General features: G+C 48.1%; 1 long non-coding RNA gene across 3 annotated transcripts in view; it reads right to left on the bottom strand.

Annotated features, from left to right (window-relative positions):
* The window catches only part of LOC103348935 (spidroin-2), a 74,699-nt gene that overhangs the window by 5,549 nt on the left and 49,371 nt on the right, over nucleotides 1–19,779 (bottom strand). For 2 of the 3 annotated variants that reach the window (XR_011379110.1, XR_011379111.1), the window contains exon 2: nucleotides 6,723–6,824. This is a non-coding gene — a long non-coding RNA (spidroin-2). Of the gene's footprint in view, nucleotides 1–4,707; nucleotides 5,050–6,722; nucleotides 6,825–19,779 lie in introns of those variants that run through there. The other variant, XR_011379109.1, reaches the window with a different exon arrangement.

The following is a 19,779-nucleotide window of genomic DNA, read 5'->3' on the forward strand; positions in this document are numbered from 1 at the left end:
GAAAGATCGTCCAAGTACTTGGGCTCCTGCTGCCCAGGTGGAAGACCTGGATGGAGCTCCTGGCTCCTAGTTTTAGCCTGGCCCAGTTCCAACTGTTGTAACCATTTTAGGGGAGAGCACTAGCAGATGGAAGATATCTCTCAATCAGTCTCTGTGTGTGTGTGTGTGTGTGTGTGTGTGTGTGTGTGTGTGATTCTGCCTTTCAAATAAGCAAATCTTTTTTAAAACCCTGGGGTGGGAGCAGCATTGTGGCACAGCAGGTTCAGCCACTACCTACAACACCAGCATCCTACACTAGATTGAGAGTTCAAGTCCCAACTGCTCCACTTCTAATCCAGCTTCCTGTTAAACTGCCTGGTAAGGCAGAAAAAGATGGCCCAAGGACTTGGGCCCTTGCCACCGAAGGGGAGACACAAATGTTATTTGAGGCTCCTGGCTTTGGCCTGGCCCAGCCCCAGCCATTGTGGCCATTTGGGGAGTGAACCAGCAAATGGAAGATCTCTGTGTGTCTCTCCCTCTCTGTAACTCTGACTTTCAAATATATAAATAAATATTTTTAAATGTAGTCTAAGAGATATACAAATTTCTTCATTCCCAATGATCATAATCATTTGTTTATACTCCTATTTATGATTCAAAAATAACAATAACAATATGAATGATAATAATATGATGACTAAGTACAGTTTATGATTTCTTTGTAGGTTTTTTTTTTGGACATGCAGAGTTAGACAGTAAGAGAGTGACAGAGAGAAAGGTCTGGCTTTCCTTTTTTCCATTGGTTCACCCCTCAATGGCCGCTGCGGTCAGCACACTACGCTGATCCAAAACCAGGAGCCAGGTGCCTCTCCTGCTCTCCCACGTGGGTGCAGGGCCCAAAGACCTGGGCCATCCTCCACGGCACTCCCGGGCCACAGCAGAGAGCTGGACTGGAAGAGGAGTAACCAGGACAGAATCCGGTGCCCCGACCAGGATTAGAACCCCGGGGTGCTAGTGCCACAGGTGGAGGATTAGCCTATTGAGCTGCGGCGCCGGCCGATTTCTTTGTAGTTCTATCAGGATATATTTCACCAAGGATATATTTTCAAATTCCATGTGTTTTAAAATTTTTGCTTCACTTTGTCTCCTGCTAGTTTCTTTTTCACGTTTATCTAATTTTAAGGTTGATTCCCATGATTGCCAGGGAACATTAAAATACGTCTGGAGAAGTCAGGCATCTGTTCTCATTCCCACCACCCTGTTACCTTCCTCCTCATTCCCCATCAGATAATCATTTCAGTAGTATTTTTGCTTATGCTTTCAGTGTTCTACTAACACACACAAATATAAACAAGTATTTGTATTCCCAGACCCTTCTTAGGTTCAATGTAGTATGTTATAAGAGTAGTTGGGTATGAGGTAGTGTGTTGTAGGAGTAGTTGGGTATGAGGTAGTGTGTTACAGGAGTAGTTGGGTATGAGGTAGTGTGTTGTAGGAGTAGTTGGGTATGAGGTAGTGTGTTATAAGAGTAGTTGGGTATGAGGTAGTGTGTTGTAGGAGTAGTTGGGTATGAGGTAGTGTGTTACAGGAGTAGTTGGGTATGAGGTAGTGTGTTATAGGAGTAGTTGGGTAGGAGTAGTGTGTTGTAGGAGTAGTTGGGTATGAGGTAGTGTGTTGTAGGAGTAGTTGGGTAGGAGGTAGTGTGTTGTAGGAGTAGTTGGGTAGGAGTAGTGTGTTGTAGGAGTAGTTGGTTATGAGGTAGTGTGTTGTAGTAGTTGGGTAGGAGTGGTGTGTTGTAGTAGTTGGGTAGGAGTGGTGTGTTATAGGAGTAGTTGGGTAGGAGTGGTGTGTTGTAGGAGTAGTTGGGTAGGAGTGGTGTGTTGTAGGAGTAGTTGGGTAGGAGGTAGTGTGTTGTAGGAGTAGTTGGGTATGAGGTAGTGTGTTACAGGAGTAGTTGGGTACGAGGTAGTGTTTTAGGAGTAGTTGGGTTGAGGTAGTGTGTTGTAGGAGTAGTTGGGTAGGAGGTAGTGTGTTGTAGGAGTAGTTGGGTATGAGGTAGTGTGTTGTAGGAGTAGTTGGGTAGGAGGTAGTGTGTTGTAGGAGTAGTTGGGTATGAGGTAGTGTGTTATAAGAGTAGTTGGGTATGAGGTAGTGTGTTGTAGGAGTAGTTGGGTATGAGGTAGTGTGTTGTAGAGTAGTTGGATATCAGGTAGTGTGTTATAAGAGTAGTTGGGTATGAGGTAGTGTGTTATAAGAGTAGTTGGGTATGAGGTAGTGTGTTGTAGGAGTAGTTGGGTAGGAGGTAGTGTGTTGTAGGAGTAGTTGGGTATGAGGTAGTGTGTTGTAGGAGTAGTTGGGTAGGAGGTAGTGTGTTGTAGGAGTAGTTGGGTATGAGGTAGTGTGTTGTAGGAGTAGTTGGGTAGGAGGTAGTGTGTTGTAGGAGTAGTTGGGTATGAGGTAGTGTGTTGTAGGAGTAGTTGGGTAGGAGGTAGTGTGTTGTAGGAGTAGTTGGGTATGAGGTAGTGTGTTGTAGGAGTAGTTGGGTATCAGGTAGTGTGTTGTAGGAGTAGTTGGGTAGGAGGTAGTGTGTTGTAGGAGTAGTTGGGTAGGAGTAGTGTGTTGTAGGAGTAGTTGGGTAGGAGTGGTGTGTTGTAGGAGTAGTTGGGTATGAGGTAGTGTGTTGTAGGAGTAGTTGGGTATGAGGTAGTGTGTTGCAGGAGTAGTTGGGTAGGAGTAGTGTGTTGTAGGAGTAGTTGGGTAGGAGTAGTGTGTTACAGGAGTAGTTGGGTACGAGGTAGTGTTTTAGGAGTAGTTGGGTTGAGGTACCGTGTTATAGGAGTAGTTGGGTAGGAGGTAGTGTGTTGTAGGAGTAGTTGGGGACAAGGTAGTGTGTTATAGGAGTTGTCCTGCCTTAGGTTTTCACCCCGTGGTGTCAGCAATAGGATGTGGAGAAATCTTCATTTTCCCACCACCGCGAGGCCTTCCATCCTGTGCACACACCACAGCTCCTTTTTTTTATTTTTGTTTATTTTATTTTTTTATTTTTTTTGACAGGCAGAGTGGACAGTGAGAGAGAGAGACAGAGAGAAAGGTCTTCCTTTCCGTTGGTTCACCCTCCAATGGCTGCTGCGGCGGGCGTGCTGCAGCCGGCGCACCGCGCTGATCTGAAGCCAGGAGCCAGGTACTTCTCCTGGTCTCCCATGGGGTGCAGGGCCCAAGCACTTGGGCCATCCTCCACTGCCTTCCCGGGCCACAGCAGAGAGCTGGACTGGAAGAGGAGCGACCAGGACAGAACCAGCGCCCCGACCAGGACTAGAACCCCGGGCGCTACAGGCGGAGGATTAGCCTAGTGAGCCGCGGCGCCGGCCATGCCTTGGGAAACTTTTACTCACATGTTATAAAGGCACTCACACCTGTCTTCCTCTCACCCTGTACTTTCACTTCGCACTAGTTGGCATTTGTGCTGGTGTGTGACGTGCAGAATCATTCATCTACACCTCTCACATGCTTCTCCAGGTAGCCCTGCTCTGCTGATGAGAGTCCACATTAGATACACTGCCTTTAGCACTGTCAGCTGTCCATGTGCAGTTAGGTTTATTTCTGGATTTTCCATCTGGTTCTGTTACTTGTCTGTTTATTCATTTACCAATGCAGTTTTCCTCTAATTTAGAGTCTGAGTAATATGTTGCAACATCTGCATTAAAATTGAGTCCCTTCTCGTTGTTTTCTTTTATAACAGTTTCCAATCTATTTCTGTTTAGTTGCTTTTCCAAATGAAAATCAATTTGCTAAGCGTGAAGAGAAAGGACCTGATGGATGACAGGTGCATCATCAGAACAGACATGCTCAGACCGTGGACCGTTACACCCCGAACCCAGGCCTGGCTTTCTCCTCATTCTCATGCACTTGGGCACGTTTCAGGAATGCTTGAGCCACACATATTTCAATCATTTCTTTCTAGGGACTTTGGCTGTTTTTCTTGGAATTCTAAGAGGTTTTTGTAACTTCCAACCAGTTATTATTTTCATCTATGAAAGCTATTGCTTTCTACATACTGATTCTATAACCTGCTTTTTAAATACATTTTGTTATGTGTTTTTACAGCTTTTTCAATGATTTCTCAAGATTTCCAGATATATACTAATATGGTCTCTAAATAAAGATGACTTGACCACTTCCTTTCAAATTTGTCTGCCTCTCTCTCGTGACCCCAGATGACAATTTTTTTTTTTTGACAGGCAGAGTTAGGCAGTGAGAGAGAGACAGAGAGAAAGGTCTTCCTTCCGTTGGTTTACCCCCCAAATGGCCGCTACGGCCAGCGCTGTGCCGATCCAAAGCCAGGAGCCAGGTGCTTCTCCTGGTCTCCCATGTGGGTGCAGGGCCCAAGCACTTGGGCCATCCTCCACTGCACTCCCTGGCCACAGCAGAGAGTTTCCGGGACAGAATCCGGCGCCCTGACCAGGACTAGAACCCGGTGTGCCGGCGCCGCAGGTGGAGGATTAGCCTAGTGAGCTGCAGAGCCAGCCCAGATGACAATTTAAAGGAGGAACTGGCCATCCCCATCTTCCACCTGACTTTGGCAGGTGTTTCCCGACTGAGCAACATGCTGGCCCCTGGGCTGAGAGGCTCACACTCTCCTGATGCGCTTTCAGTTCCCAGGAAGTCTGTCACTCTGCTTCCACCAAGACTGAGATGACACTTCAGAAACAGAGCAGAGGTCACCTAGAGTGGTTGCTTTTCAAGTTTTAATGTACGTGAAAGTCGGCAAAGCACCTCAGCAGGTGTGGGAGGGGCTGAGAGTCTCTATTTTCAGCCAGCTCTCGGGTAGGCTGCAATGCTGCTCCAAGTGGATCACCCTTAGAGGAGCGATGATCGGGAATACAGAATCCTCTTCTAGCTTTGGTGTACAAATGTGCTTCCAAGTAATTCAAAGTGCAGGACAGTCATGAAAATTCTTGTTTTCCATTTTAAGAGGCAGACATGGGTAACTCTCTGAGAAGACGAGAGCAGAGGCTGTCCCATGAGTCCCAGAGTCGGAGCAGGTGGGGAATGATGGAGGTGGGCCTCCCGCTGCAGGGGAAGAGGGAGCGCTGCCAGGAGTCGGGCAGATACAGGTGCGACGGGTCTTAGAAAGCAAGGGGATCAGGGAGAATCCAGCTGCTGCTGACTGGTGCATTGCAGCAAGGGCCCCACAGGGTGAGACCCTTCAGCAGAAACCAGCCAGGCTCAAAGGACTTAGACCAGACACTGTTCCTGGTGCCAGAATAGCAATGTACTGTTGGTGTTGGGTCTGGATTTCACAGATGAAAAGTAGTGTATCCATCCAACCATCCATTAACCCATTCACCTCTCCCTCCCTCCCTCCATCCATCCATCCATCCACCCAACCATCCTTCCTTCCTTCCACTCATCCATCCACCCATTCTTCTACCCACCTATCCAGCCACCCACCCATTCACCCACTTATCCATCCAGGCTGTAAACTGAGAGCCTGCTGTGTGTCAGGTGCTAGTCACAGCAGTACAGTCAGCAGCACTCCTGCCCATATGGAACCTGAAGTCACCCACATCTGAGATCCATCAGCAAGGGTAGTTGACAGGGAGACGAGCATCTGACAAGGTACACCCACATGCCCACACCTCCCTGGAAACCTGACTCAGTGCCTCTGGGAAGAGCCCAGGTAATTTGATGCTCAATTCTAATTGAAAAATCACTATTTTTAGCACTTACATATCACTAGAGTATTTACTTCGGCAATTAAACATTTAAAATATATGTGGTAAGTTCACCTGATTTTTTACTTCTAAAAATTAGTTCCAGAATATTTCAAAAATAGCTGAGTTTTAAGACATGTTCAAGATATGAGTCATACTGTATTTAGGATATATTCTACCTCATCCATCAAAGATTCATAGTATTTTAAATTATATCATTTTAACGTATATAAGTCAAGATCCAAACATAGCAATTTTTTAATTAGCACTCTTGTTTATAATAATTCAAGCCAATTAGTATCTGCATGGTGTGAAGAGGCAGCTTCAGGGTGAAGATAATAAACTTGTGACAAAATGTTATGTATATATTTTTATATTTGTGGTGCAAATGAAGGGGTATAAAATATTGCCCTGTATTTGCAATTGCTAAATCCTGGTGGATATTGGTATTTAGAAAATAAAACCATTTGCAAGATTTTCTTATATAAAAAAACACGTATGTTTTCACCAAGACATCACTGCCATTCAGACTTCCTTCTGGAATCCCCTCCAAGCTCCACCCCATATACACACGCCCACCCCGCAGGCTCTGGATGCGCCTGTGTTGTGGAGGTATAAACACCTGGACAGCTCTGCAGGGCTTCCTGATCCCAGATCTCGGATCTCAAGCGAAGCCTGCTGCTGCTGAGACCTTGCTCGGGTGTCCCTTGCCCAGGGGTAGCCACATCCTGCTATGGTTCTTGCTACGTGGCATCGTGATGACTCAGTGTAAGTGTGCATCTCGACTACAGTGTGTGAAGTTCTTGATGTAATTCATTTAAAATCTGACACACCAGACAGATCAAGAAACGCCCAAGGCGTCGAGTGATTGAAAGTGCACTGCCCATCTTTCTCTAGAGCTGTGATTTAGACTCCCACATTTAGACAGCCTTCAAATTTCATATCCCAACGCGTGCACTTATAACCAAACTCCATGCTAGAGGACTTAGGTCTCTGACCTCCCCATTTCCCCAGAGGAAAGGAACTTACGGGCTCAAGCAACAGGATGACTGTGGGAAGAAGCATCTCTGTAGCTAGGCTGCACTCTCAGGAAATCAGTCACAGATCTGGAGACCACCTGGTGCATCTGTGCTGTCAGGAAAGCAAAATAAAGGGGATACTCTTTTATTAAAGAATATTTGCATTGGGGCTGTGTTGTGGCATGGCAGGTAAGGCTGTCACCTGCGATATGAGCATCCTGGATGGGCACCAGTTTGGGCCCTGGCTGCTCTGCTTCGATCCAGCTCCTTGCTAGTGGTCTGGGAAGACCAGCAGAAGATGGCCCAAGTCCTTGAGCCCCTGCACCACGTGGGAGACCCAGATGAAGCTCCTGGGTCTGGGCTTCAGTCTGGTCCAGTGCTGGCCAGTTGTGGCCGTTTGAGGAGTGAACAGTAGATGGAAGAGCTCTGTGTGTGTGTCTCCCTCTCTCTCTGTAACTCTGACTTTCAAATAAATAAATCTTTTCAAAAAGAAAAGAGCATTTGCATCACACACTTTCAATATCTCTGCACTCACTCTGCAAGTCAGCTTCATGCTTTTTGCCCCCAGCCCATCCCAATGGCTTTCCCAGGTTGGCTGCTTGAGCCCAGAGGCAAACAGCCCTCCTGAGACATGTATACCTGCTTCTCTTGGACTGCTGGAGGCAGACACAACAGAGTTGCTGATAAGGTCAACACTGAAGTGCTGGATAAACAGAAGGGAAAGAGGCCACGTGAGGCCCACCAGGTTTTGTCTAGGGCACGTCTTTTCTGTAGCTATTAGTCTGTAGCTCTGAGCTAACTGGTTACCTTCCTTTAACTCAAGAACAGAGTAGCCTAAGATAGAGTCAAAAAAGACAACATAGGTGAGGAAATATGGCCCAAGTCTGAGCAATCCTAGAGATGTGGGCAGGTGAGGATCAATTCCAGAAACCAAATGAGGACATGGATGCACAGATGGGTCTCCAAGACCTCGTGACTGCAGCCAAGAGCACGGGAATGCAGAGGCACAGGGGGATAACCACTGAGCATAAAGGCCCTGACCCTGCTGGAACCTGCCCTCCTGAGGCCCTCAGGCATCTGCTGTGGCCAGACAGAGGCTGGCAGCTGAGGGTAGCCCTTATCCTGCATGCTAGGACCACCACGATGCCTCCAGACTCCAAAGGAAAGGAATCTCCCCTACAAACAAAACTGCTACCACTTTGCATTTCCACGTGGACCAGCGCTCCAGAAGAAAACTGTCACAAAACAACCAGGCTTGCAGAGGGGAACTTCAGTATTTCTGAGATATGAGAGTAGCACAAAGGGGGCCAGCCCTGTGGCATAGCGGGTTAAGCCCCTGCTTGTCACACCTGCACCCCTGAGGAGTGTAAGGGCAAGTCCTGCCTGCTCCACTTCCAGTCCAGGTGCCTGCTTATAATACGGGGAAAGTCAGCAGACAGCCCAAGTACTTAGGCCCCTGACACTCTCGTGGGAAAGCTGGAACCTGGATGGAGTTCAAGTTTCCTGGTTTCAGCCTGGCCCAGCCCTACCCATTGTGGCCACCGGGAGAGGGAGCCAGCAGGTGGAAGATCTCTCTCTCTCGCATGTGTTCTCTTCACCTCTTTGTCCCTATAATTCTGACTTCCAAATAAAATCGTGATAAACCATCGAGCAGTTGGCACAGAAAGGACATGGAGAGTGTTGCTGCTGGCAGAGGCAAGACAAGACCCTGGTCAGCAGCCCAGGTTGTGGACTGAGGACAGTGCTCAGGGAACAAGGCCATTTCTGCCACTTGCTACACATCTGGTTACCCACCTGGGGAATGAGTGTTAGGGGAATTATGGGAATGAACACGCGGCAACTAAAGAACCATGGACAAGAGCACCTGGGACTCTGCATGACACAGGACAGGTACTCGGGAGGTTTCGTTTCTGCTCCAGCACTGCACTCTTGGGTTAGTCAGTCGCCCTCTGAGCCTCAGCTCCTCACCTGAGGTGCACTGAGTCAGCACAGAGACCCTCTCAGCTGCTCTGTCCACTGCGGAACACCGCGCACACGTCAGCTGCCAATCCAGGGCAAGACGTGTGGCATATCTGGCCACACAAAGTCCCATTCTCCTGGAAGGCAATCCCAAGACCAGTAGGGAGCCAGGCCCTGCACCTTGCCATAAAGCCAGAAACAACAAACACCGCAGCCCCAAGAGGGTCTCCTGCCGGGACGCCAAAATCCAATGGAGTGACAAAAACTGGAGGGTCAGATTCAACATGGCACCACGTGGCCCCAGGGGCAGCCCCAGGGAGCCTCTGCCAGCAGCAACATGCCCCCAGCATCAGCCTCCTCTTCCTGGGAGTCTGCTCAAGTCGGCTCTCCACATCCCAGACCCCTTCTGCAGCGAACACAGAGGCAGTTTCTATGTTCATGATCTGTGACCGATGACTGGCACGTGGCCTGCCGCAGGCGGGACTCAATCCCTCAGCCTAAGGACGCTATGCAAACTGCCAGTGACAGAATGATTCATACATGCTTAGCTATTTCATGTGTTGTCTAAAATCCAAAACAATCAGATCCTGTTAGTACCAGATGGGGGAGAAAGCCTAGCCTACGCTCACAGTAAATCTTCCTGTTGAAGGACCGTGGTTGGGTGCCTCCATTTTCTCTGAGTCCTACGTAGAATGCAGATGTCACAGGCTGGACTGGGTGAGGTTTCTGCTTCGTCCTAGGTCACCCCACGTCCCTGAAGGAACTCTAGCACGGACACACACACACACACACACACACAGCCAATCTCCCACATTTCAGACACTGCAGAGAAAATACCTAAAATCCATCTCGTCTACAAACCACTTTCTTAGTACGTCTAGAACACTATTTCTCAGCCTTTTTCCATTATCAGTCTCAAAGGAGAAAAGTTAAGTCAAAATTCTCCCTAACAAGAGAAATTCACACTTTATACCGAAGACCAAGATTTCTGTCCCGTAGGTTTGCGCTCAGGGTCAGAGCCCTAACACCTGCCCCGACTGGGAGAAGCCACACTGACCCTGCGAGAGTGTGCGCTCTAGAATTACTGTCACAGACAACACCATGCAGTGCCTTCGGGATGCTCTGAACACCTCCTGTGCAATTTACAAATGAATGCTCAAGGCTTGCAGTAACTAAGCCTATTACACTTGGAAACTGTGTCTGCACTACTCATGCCGCGATGCCACCATTCACACCTGGGCTGCACGGAGTTGAATGAAGCAATCGGTTGTCTTTGCTCAACTGAGACGGAGGTGGAAGTCAACTCTAATGCCTGTCTACACTGCAGTGTAGACCAAAACACAGCACGCCAGGGTAGCAGGGAGACTGCGTCACAGCCATCCCTATCCACCCCAGCCCGTTTGCCCAGAGTGCAGAGGGGCCCTCTTTCACCTGCTGACTCACAGACTATGCCCACCTCTCAATGTACCGGGGGGCTCAGACCACACCTAGACTGCTCATCACCCCCTACCCCTGTCCCAGGTCACTCCATGCCCCTGCCCTGGGTCATCCTACACCCCGTCTTACCTTACCCCACATTCCTGACCCTCTTCACCCCATACCCTGTCCTAGCTCACCCCACATGCCTGTCCTAGCTCACCCCACGCCCCTGTCCTAGCTCACCCTACACCCCTATTCCAGCTCATCCCACATCCCTGTCTCAGCTCACCCCACGCCCCTGTCTCAGCTCACTCCATACCCTGTCCTAGTTCACCCCACATCCCTGCCCTAGATCACCCACATTCCTGCCCTTCCTCACCTCACACCCCTATTCTAGCTCACCCCACGCCCTGTCCTACTTCACCCTATACCCTGACCTATCTCACCCCTCATCCCTGCCCTAGATTACCCCACACCCCTGTTCTAGGTCATCCCACAATCCTGTCCTAGGTTACTCCATATCCCTGTCCTAGCTCACCCCAGACCCCTGTCCTGGGTCCCATCTGGGCATCAGTTCGAGTTCTGGCAGCTCCACTTCCTATCCAGCTCTCTGCTAATGGCCTGAAAAAGCAGTGGAAGATGGCCCAAGTGCTTAGGCCCCTGCACCTGTGTGAGAGACTCAACAGAAGCTCCTGGCTCCTGGCTTCAGATCAGCCCTAGCTCCAGCCATTGCAGCCATCTGGGGAGTGAAACAGTGGATGGAAGACCTGTCTCTGTCTCTCCTTCTGTCTGAAACTCTGCCTGTCAAATAAATAAGTAAAATATCTTTTTAAAAACTAAAAGGAAAAATGTGCAACGTATTGTTAACAGGGTGGACACTGCACACAGCAGGTTAAGCCAACCCTTGGGTTGTGTGCACCCCCATCAGAGAACTCGGGACTGATTCCTGTGCTTGCTTCTGATCCAGCTCCCTGCTGATGTGCCTGGAGGCAGCAGTGACGGCCCAAGCGCTTGAGCTCCTTCCACGCGCATGGGAGACCAGGGTGGAGTTCCCGGCCCCCAGCTTTAGCCTGGCCTAGCTCTGGCTGTTGCAGGCACTCAGGACATAAACGAGCAGATGAAAGATCTCTCTCTCTCTCCCACTCTTTGTGTTATGCTGCCTTTCAAATCAATCAGTAAAAATTGTAAAGACAATTTACAAAAAAGGAAACGCAATGTCTCAAATATTTTAAAATATGTTCAACCTCACTCATAAGAAAGATGCAAATGAAATTGCATTAATAGTTTTTCTGCTGGTGCTGCGGCTCAATAGGCTAATCCTCCGCTTGCGGTGCCGGCACCCTGGATTCTAGTCCCGGTCGGGGCACCTCTTCCAGGCCAGCTCTCTGCTTGGCCAGGGAGTGCAGTGGAGGATGGTCCAAGTGCTTGGGCCCCGCACCCACATGGGAGACCAGGAGAAGCACCTGGCTCCTGGCTTCGGATCAGCGCAGTGCGCTGGCCGTAGCACGCTGGCCGCAGTGGCCATTGGGGGGTGAACCAACGGAAAAAAGGAAGACCTTTCTCTCTGTCTCTCTCTCACTGTCCACTCTGCCTGTCAAAAATAAATTTAAAAAATTGCATTAATAGTTTTTCCTATCATGTTAACAAGCATCACAAAGTTTCATAACGCAATTGTTGGAAGTGGGTGAAGAAAAAAGGTGTTCTCAGACACCGCTGGAGGGAGTGTTAGCTGACATGACCTCTGGAGACCGGTTTGGCCATCACTAGCAGAATAAAAGAGGCACCACCTCTTGGCCCAGCAGCTGGACTTCCTTAAACGCTTGCACACTCGCAAAGCAGCCCAGATACTCAACTGAATCAGGCTGTAGGACCTGATTAAATAAATGGCGGAATATCCAAAAATCGACATGGCTTTAAAGCATGAGGAATCTTTCTATGGAAAAAAATCCTTGAGATACATTAAAAAAGAAAAATATAGAACAGTGTGTACAGTAAGATGCATATAGGTTTGAAAAGGGGAGAAATGTGTTCACATTTGCTTGATAATAAAATCTGAGAAGCTCAAGAAGAAAGTCACAGCAGCAGCTCGTGTTGGGAGGAACCAGGAGCTCCCGCACACGTGGGGCAGGAGTGAAGCCAGCTCGTGTTGGGAGGAACCAGGAGCTCCCGCACACGTGGGGCAGGAGTGAAGCCAGCACTTTCCACTAATCCTGCCTAGGAATCTTCCTAATTAGGACTGACCATAACCAGGATATTCAAAGTTCAGAATCACAGTTAACCTTTATGAATACAAGATTATTTTTCTGCTTCACTCATCAGCAGACAATAAATAAATGTCACATTTTTAGTTCCAGGAACCTCAAACTTCAGTCTGACTAGATTACATAGAATCAGTTCACAAACAAGTACTTATTTACAGTCACACATTCGCATGTAAGTTTATAATTACAATGTAAACTACACATTAGATAGTACAATATGTAATTATGAAGTATCATGTAATTATTTATATGTAACTTTATAATTTAGAGCTACACATTTTATATACACATCCATCTTCTATATACACTCGGTTGTCTGTATACAGGATTCCGTATCTATTTGTTCAACAACCACAATTAAAAATACTTGGGAGGGCTGGCATTGTGGCATGGTGGGTAAAGCCGCCACCTACAGTGCCAGCATCCTATATGGGTGCCAGTTCGAGTCCTGACTGCTCCACTACCAATCCAGCTCTCTGCTATGGCATAGGAAAGCAGAAGATGGCCCAAATCCTTGGGTGCCTGCACCCATGTAGGAGACCCGGAAGAAGTTCCTGGCTCCTGGCTTCAGATCAGCCTAGCTGGCCACTGTGGCCATTTAGGAAGTGAACCAGTGGATGGAAGACCTCTCTCTCTCTCTCTCTCTCTCTCTCTCTCTGTCTTTCAGATAATAAATAAATAAATCTTTTTAAAAAAAAATTGGGGCAGGGGCTGGTACTGTGGCATGGTGGGCTAAGCCTCCACCTTCAGTACCAAAATCCCACATGAGCACCAGTTTGTGTCCTGGCTGCTCCTCTTCCAATCCAGCTCTCTGCTATGGCCTGCGAAATCAGTGGAAGATGGCTCAAGTGCTTGGCCCCTGCACCCACCTGGGAGACTCAAAAGACGCTCCTGACTCTTGGCTTTGGATCAGCCCAGCTCCGGCCATTGCAGCCATTTGAAGAGTGAACTGGAGGATGGAAGACCTTTCTCTCTCTCTCACTCTGTAACTCTACATCTCAAATAAATAAATATTTTTTGGGAAAAAACTACATGTGTATTGAACATGGATAGACTTGTCTTTTTTTAGATTTATTTATTTGAAAAGCAGAGTTACAGAGAGGCAGCAGCAGAGAGAGAGTCTTCCATCTGCTGGTTCACTCCCCAAATGGCCGCAACAGCTTCTGTTGATTTAATCCCAGCGATGGCCCATGTTCCCAAAGGCGTGTATCCTGTATTAACTCACCTGGAGGATGGGCTGTGACTGAGCCCAGCAGAGCTGAGTGCTGTCCAGAGGAAGATGGCAGGTCTACCTAACATGACGGCTCTTCTCCGAGCCCCGCGTGCAGCAGTCACTTCCCGTTCCACTCAGCACTGCGTTATGCCCTGCAGTTTTGAGCGGTGCGAACAGATTCCTATTCAAAGCATCTGATTTATTTTAAAGGTTAATTTTTCAAAGTTAAGGTAAAAATTGTGGTTCAAGATGACTGAAAGAGCATAAATTGCTCATTTCTGCATCTCTTATGACCCAGTGAAATTCTAGGTATAAGGGGCAAATCGCATGCCTTAAACAGGTAGGAAACGATGCTGGTAAAGAAGTCAGACAGCAGATGGACTCAAAAGTTCAGATCAGCCACAAGAGAAGAAACGATGACCCCGGGGGGCTGGCAATGCCGGCATCCTGAATCACAGCACCAGTGAGCCACAGCTCTCTGCTCTGACCCGGCTCCCTGCAGATGGGCCTGGGAGGAGGAGGTCCTAGTTCCTGGCTTCACCCTAGCCCAGGCCTGGCTGTTGCAGCCATTCTGGGAGTGAACCAGCTGAAGGCAGATCTCTCTCCCTCTCCCTCTCCCTCTCTCCTTTCAAATAAATAAAACAAATCTGTTCTAAAAATCCTAACTCCAAACACTCCTAGAGTAAAGCTGCAGAGGGCATGGAAGCTACTCTTTGGAGCAAGATCCAAGTTCACAGTCAGCAGACTAGCAAGATCCATCCCTCGGATGCAAGGCAGAAACTCTGATGAGCAGCTAAGCTCCTTACGCTCCTCTCACGTGGACAGGGAACTGCTGGCGACAGCATCTCGTGGCTGTTGGGTGTGAAAGCTGCAACTGAGGAAAAGGAGCAGAAGAGAGCCTAGGATGATCCGGAACCTCCAGCCATGGACGCTGGTCTGGAGACTGGCTGAGCTCAACGTCTGGTCCAGCCCAGAGCCAAGTGCTCTGTGGAGGTACAGGACTCGTCACCAACACACACGCCCCTCTGGCTCTAAGAGCCTCCGCACCAGCTGAGATCTAGGCGGCTGTGAAGCGAACTTGGGCTGCAGGCCCACATGGATCAACACAGCCCTTGATTCTCAGATACAAACAGGCAGCCAGTTGAGAAGGAGGAGAACTGATGCAAGGGACAGCAAAGGACTTCCGTAAATCACAAGCAGTGTCCCCAAGGAGACCGAAGAGAGCGCTGCAATAATAGAACAAGAGCAGGCTGCTATTAAAACGATCGGTGATAGGAAACTTGTCTCAAAGCCATTGCTAACAGAAAAAGGATAGGCCCTTAGGTAACAAGATAATAAAATGTGCACAATTAAAGAACAAATTACTGATTTTGAAAATGAAGTTGTAGAAACCTTAGCTACTAGGAAAGAAGAAAGTAGAGATAATGCAAAGGAGAAAACCAGTGTCCCTGGGGGAAAAGCCAGAATTCCCAGAATGGAAGAGTCCGCTGGTACTAACGAGTGTGACGGCGAACACCACAGCTGGATGTATCCTGGTGAAATTTTAGAATTTTGAATATAAAGAGAAAATGTGAGGCCAGCTTTGTGGCACAGTGGGTTAAAGCCCCAGCAGGCATCCCATATGGGCACCAGCTCGAGTCCCAGCTGCTTCTCTTCTAATCTAGCCCTCTGCTGTGGCCTGGGAAAGCAGTGGAAGATGGCCCAAGTCCTTGGGGCCCTGCACCTGTGTGGGAGACCCAGAAGAAGCTCCTGGCTTCAGATCAGCTCAGCTCTGGCCGTTGTGGTCACTTGGGAGTGAATCTGCGGATGGAAGACTTTTCTCTCTCTCTGTAATTCTGTCTTTCAAATAAATAAAAATAAATCTTTTTTAAAAAAAGAGAAATAAATAAAATGCTAAAATATCCCAGAATGCTTAAAAAATAAAAATAAAAGCAGGCTATCTACAAGGAAATAGAATTAACTATCTCAACAGCAATGTGTGGGCTCCCACAGAACTTTGAAAAAAATTTTTTCCAAATCTAGATTCATATATTAACTATTGGTCAAAGGTGAGGGAACGTCATAACATTTTCGGGTTTACAGTAACGGTAACTATTTATTGAACTCTTGCTATGAGCCAGGCATAGCTCCAAGCCCTTTGCAATCATTATTTATTTTACCTCAGCACCACCCAGTGAATGCAGCGCCAGTACTGTCTCTGAGAAGTGATGAAGTGATGGTGATCCTTGTGCCTGCGGAAAGCAGAGCTGGGCTCTAGGGCCAGGAAGGCTGAAGGCAAAGCCCACCCTGCTGATCACTCCACAGTTGCATGGCTCCACTGGCCAGGCACTCGGAAAGCCTGAAGAAATACAACAGAAAAATGAACAAGGGTGCCGGCGCTGTGGTGTAGCGGGTAAGGCTGCCGCCTGCAGTGCTGGGTGCCGGTTCAAGTCCTGTCTGCTCCACTTCCGATCCAGCTCTCTGCTATGGCCTGAGAAAGCAGAAGATGGCCCAAGTCTTTGAGCCCCTGCACCCACATGGGAGACCTGGGAGAAGCTCCGGGCTCTTGGCTTCAGATGGAAACAGCTCTGGCTGTTGCAGCCTTTTGGGGAGTAAACCAGCAGATGGAAGATCTCTCTCTCTCTCTCTGCCTCTCCTCTCTCTGTGTGTAACTCTGACTTTCAAATAAATAAACATTTTTAAAAATGAACAAGGAATTCAAGAAAGAGGCAAGCATAGGCTCCCAGGAATGGTGGCAGGAACCTGGAGGTGCAAGTCTTTCAGATGCCAGTGTGCCTCAGAACACTGGAAATCAGAACTGACGTAGGGACTGCTACCAAAAAGACAGGTGAGTCTACTGTACAAGTCCTGAGACTAAGGCTCACAAGTTCTCGCTATTGTTTTTAAAGACATATTTATTTACTTGGAAGTCAGCATTACAGAGAGCAAGGGTAGAAGAGAGAGAGTGAGAGAGAGATAGATGAGAGATTGATTGATTTCCCATCGGCTGGTTCACTCCCCAGATGGCCACAACAGCCAGGGCTGGGCCGGTTCAAAGCTAGGAGCCAGGAACTTCTGGGTCTCCCACATGGGTGGCAGGAACCCAAGCACTTCGACCATCCTCCATTGCTTTCCCAGGCTATTAGTAGGGAGCTGGAACATAAGTGGAGCAGCTGGGACATGAACCAGTGCCCACAGGAGAGGCCAGCATTTCAGGCCATGGCTTTACCCACTATGCCCCGGCACCAGCTCCCATAAGTTGTTTTTTTTGTTTGTTTGTTTGTTTGTTTGTTTTGACAGGCAGAGTGGACGGTGAGAGAGAGAGTCAGAGAGAAAGGTCTTCCTTTGCCATTGGTTCACTCTCCAATGGCCGCCGCTGCCGGCACGCTGCGGCCAGCACACCGCGCTGATCCGATGGCAGGAGCCAGGTACTTATCCTGGTCTCCCATGCGGGTGCAGGGCCCAAGCACTTGGGCCATCCTCCACTGCACTCCCTGGCCACAGCAGAGAGCTGGCCTGGAAGAGGGGCAACCAGGACAGAATCCGGCACCCCGACCGGGACTAGAACCTGGTGTGCCGGCGCCGCAAGGTGGAGGATTAGCCTAGTGAGCCGTGGCGCCGGCCTTCCCATAAGTTCTTAATAATCAAATGATTATATCTACTTCTCTTGCCAATAAGAAAAAAAGACAGGCAACTGGAAGTAAACTATTTTTGAGCTATTTTTTTAGAGTGAAACAAAACAGAATGTTTGGAACATTCTCATTCTTCAGGGTTGGATTGAGTCATAGGAACACATCTTCTCTCTCCAATGCTTAATATCTACATATTCAATAATGTAAACGCAGCTCATTGATTTTCCATTTTTAATTATAGCAAAATCATAGAAACTTACGTTTTCTATAAACTAGAAAGAAAATAATAGAAGTCTTGGAGCACACAAAAGGGAAGAGAGAGAGAGAAGAGGTAAATCCAAGGGAAGGAGAGATGTGCTTACTTCCTCAATATAGAGAGTGAGGGCTTATGAAATACACGAATAAAATAGCATAAAGGTAGAAAGGTAAACACTCACCTAGATTGAAAATGATCCCTAATCAAAACCCAGAGGTGAGGCCAGCGCTGTGGCTCAGCAGGTTAAAGGCGCAGCCTACAGCACCAGCATCCCACATGGGAGCCAGTTAGATCCCCCGCTGCTCCTCTTCCAATCCAGCTCCTTGCTAACAGCCTGGGAAAGTAACAGAAGATGGCCCAAGTGCTTGGGCCCCTGCACTCACGTAGGAGACCTGGATGAAGCTCTTGGCTCCTGGTTTCAGAATGGCCCAGCTCCGGCCATTGTGGCCATTTGGGGAGTGAACCAATGGATGGAAGATTTCTATCTATCTGTAACTCTTTCAAATAAATAAACAAATTTAAAAGCAAAAAAACAAGAAGTCACATCTGAAGAAGCAATCTTTCATTGTTTTTATCAAGTGCATGGAAACCTGACTTGAGCCATCTTCTACTGCTTTCCCAGGCCACAGCAGAGAACAGGACTGGAAGTGGAGCAGCCGGGACTTGAACCAGCACCCATATGGGATGCTGGCACTGCAGGCAGCGGCTTTACTTGCTACGCTCATGGTGCCGGCCCCTGCTCTTCTTCTGATCCAGCTCCCTGATGATGTGCCTGGAAGAAGTTCCTGGCTTCTGGCTTTGGATCGGCTCAGCTTCAGCCTTAGCGGCCATTTGGAGAGTCAACCAGCAGATGAAAGACTTCTGTTTCTCTCTCTCTCTCTCTGCAACTCTGCCTTTTAAATAAATAATAAAGTAAAATAAAAAACTATCAGTAGTGTACAGCCTCTCAATCCACTTTTCACTACTTTAAAATTCCCAAGAGCAACTTAAAAGGGAAGAAGGTTTATTTCAGCTGTGGCTTGGAGGTTTGCAGTCCAAGATTGTGTAGCCACAATATACCAGTGTCTGACGGAAGCTGGCAATGTCAGAGTGTGTGAGACAGGAAGCAAGCCCTGCTTATGTAACTAACCCTCTGTGGCAGCTACCTTCTGAGGGCACTTCCCCGAGGCCTGACCACCTCCCACTAGGCCCACTACCCAGATGTCATAATTAGAGCAAGTCTCCATCCTAACCCATCAACCATTACATTAATCATTAACATCAGACTCTGGGGTTTAAACACCTGCATGAGTTTGAGGAACCAGATGCAGTTCATGTCAAAACTGGAGTTGATTAAAACAACTGTTCTAGCAAGCCTCGTCACCCTCCAGGTGAACCCATTTGACTTTTTGTCCCCTCTGCTCTGTCCAGGTGTCTAAGACCACACACTGACAAAGATGAGCCTGGGCGTTTCTGAAATGGGGTCTCATAAGCTCTAATATCCAACCTGCAGTCTACTGAAATGATGCAGCTGAGACGGAAGCAGAGGAAGCCGTGTCCTCCGCAGAATGCCTCTGAGTGAGCCAGATCCCTGTGAAGCAAGGCAGAGTAGTATATTCCAATCGGAACGCTTAAAACTCCATTCTGGCCCAACGGTTCCTACCTTGGATTTCCATCAGGAAACCTGAAGAGAATGTTTATCATGTAGTAAACGACCATGTATATAAGATGTCCTGGATATAAAACTAAATGAAGAAGTAGGATACACTGTTCCACGTAACACACAAACACACAAATACCCATTGCTATACATCATACACATCCCCTAACATGCAACACATTCTCAGGTATATTAATACTGGTAGAATCACAGATAATTTTTACTTTCTTCTTTTATATATTTATAAATCTTATCTATTTATTTTAAATGTTTGTATCAAAGAGAGAAGGAGACAGAGAGAGAGATTCCATCTGCCATTTCACTCCTGAGATGCCTGCAGCAACCGGGGGCTAGGCCAGGTCAAAGCCAGGAACTCGACGTGGGTGTACGACGTGGGTGTCCGACGTGGGTGGCAGGAACCCAGATACTTGAGCCATCGCCTGCCTGTGTGGGGAGCAACCCGGACTGGACTGAGTTACTGGAATTAGGACTTATTCTATGCATCTGCTCTCCCACAATATGGCGCTGGGAGAGAAGTAAACAGCTTCCGCACAGCTGCCTCCAGTTCAACCAATAAACTGTAGGACTTGCTCCTGATTGGAGGAGAGCAGCGTACTCGGCGTGTGGGCAGCCGAGTTAGGATTGGCGGAGGAGGACTATAAAGGAGGAGAGAGACGGCATGCACCAGGAACATCTATGGGGAACATCT

Source organism: Oryctolagus cuniculus, chromosome 9, assembly GCF_964237555.1.
Source record: "Oryctolagus cuniculus chromosome 9, mOryCun1.1, whole genome shotgun sequence".
In the NCBI taxonomy this organism is placed as follows: Eukaryota; Metazoa; Chordata; class Mammalia; order Lagomorpha; family Leporidae; genus Oryctolagus; species Oryctolagus cuniculus.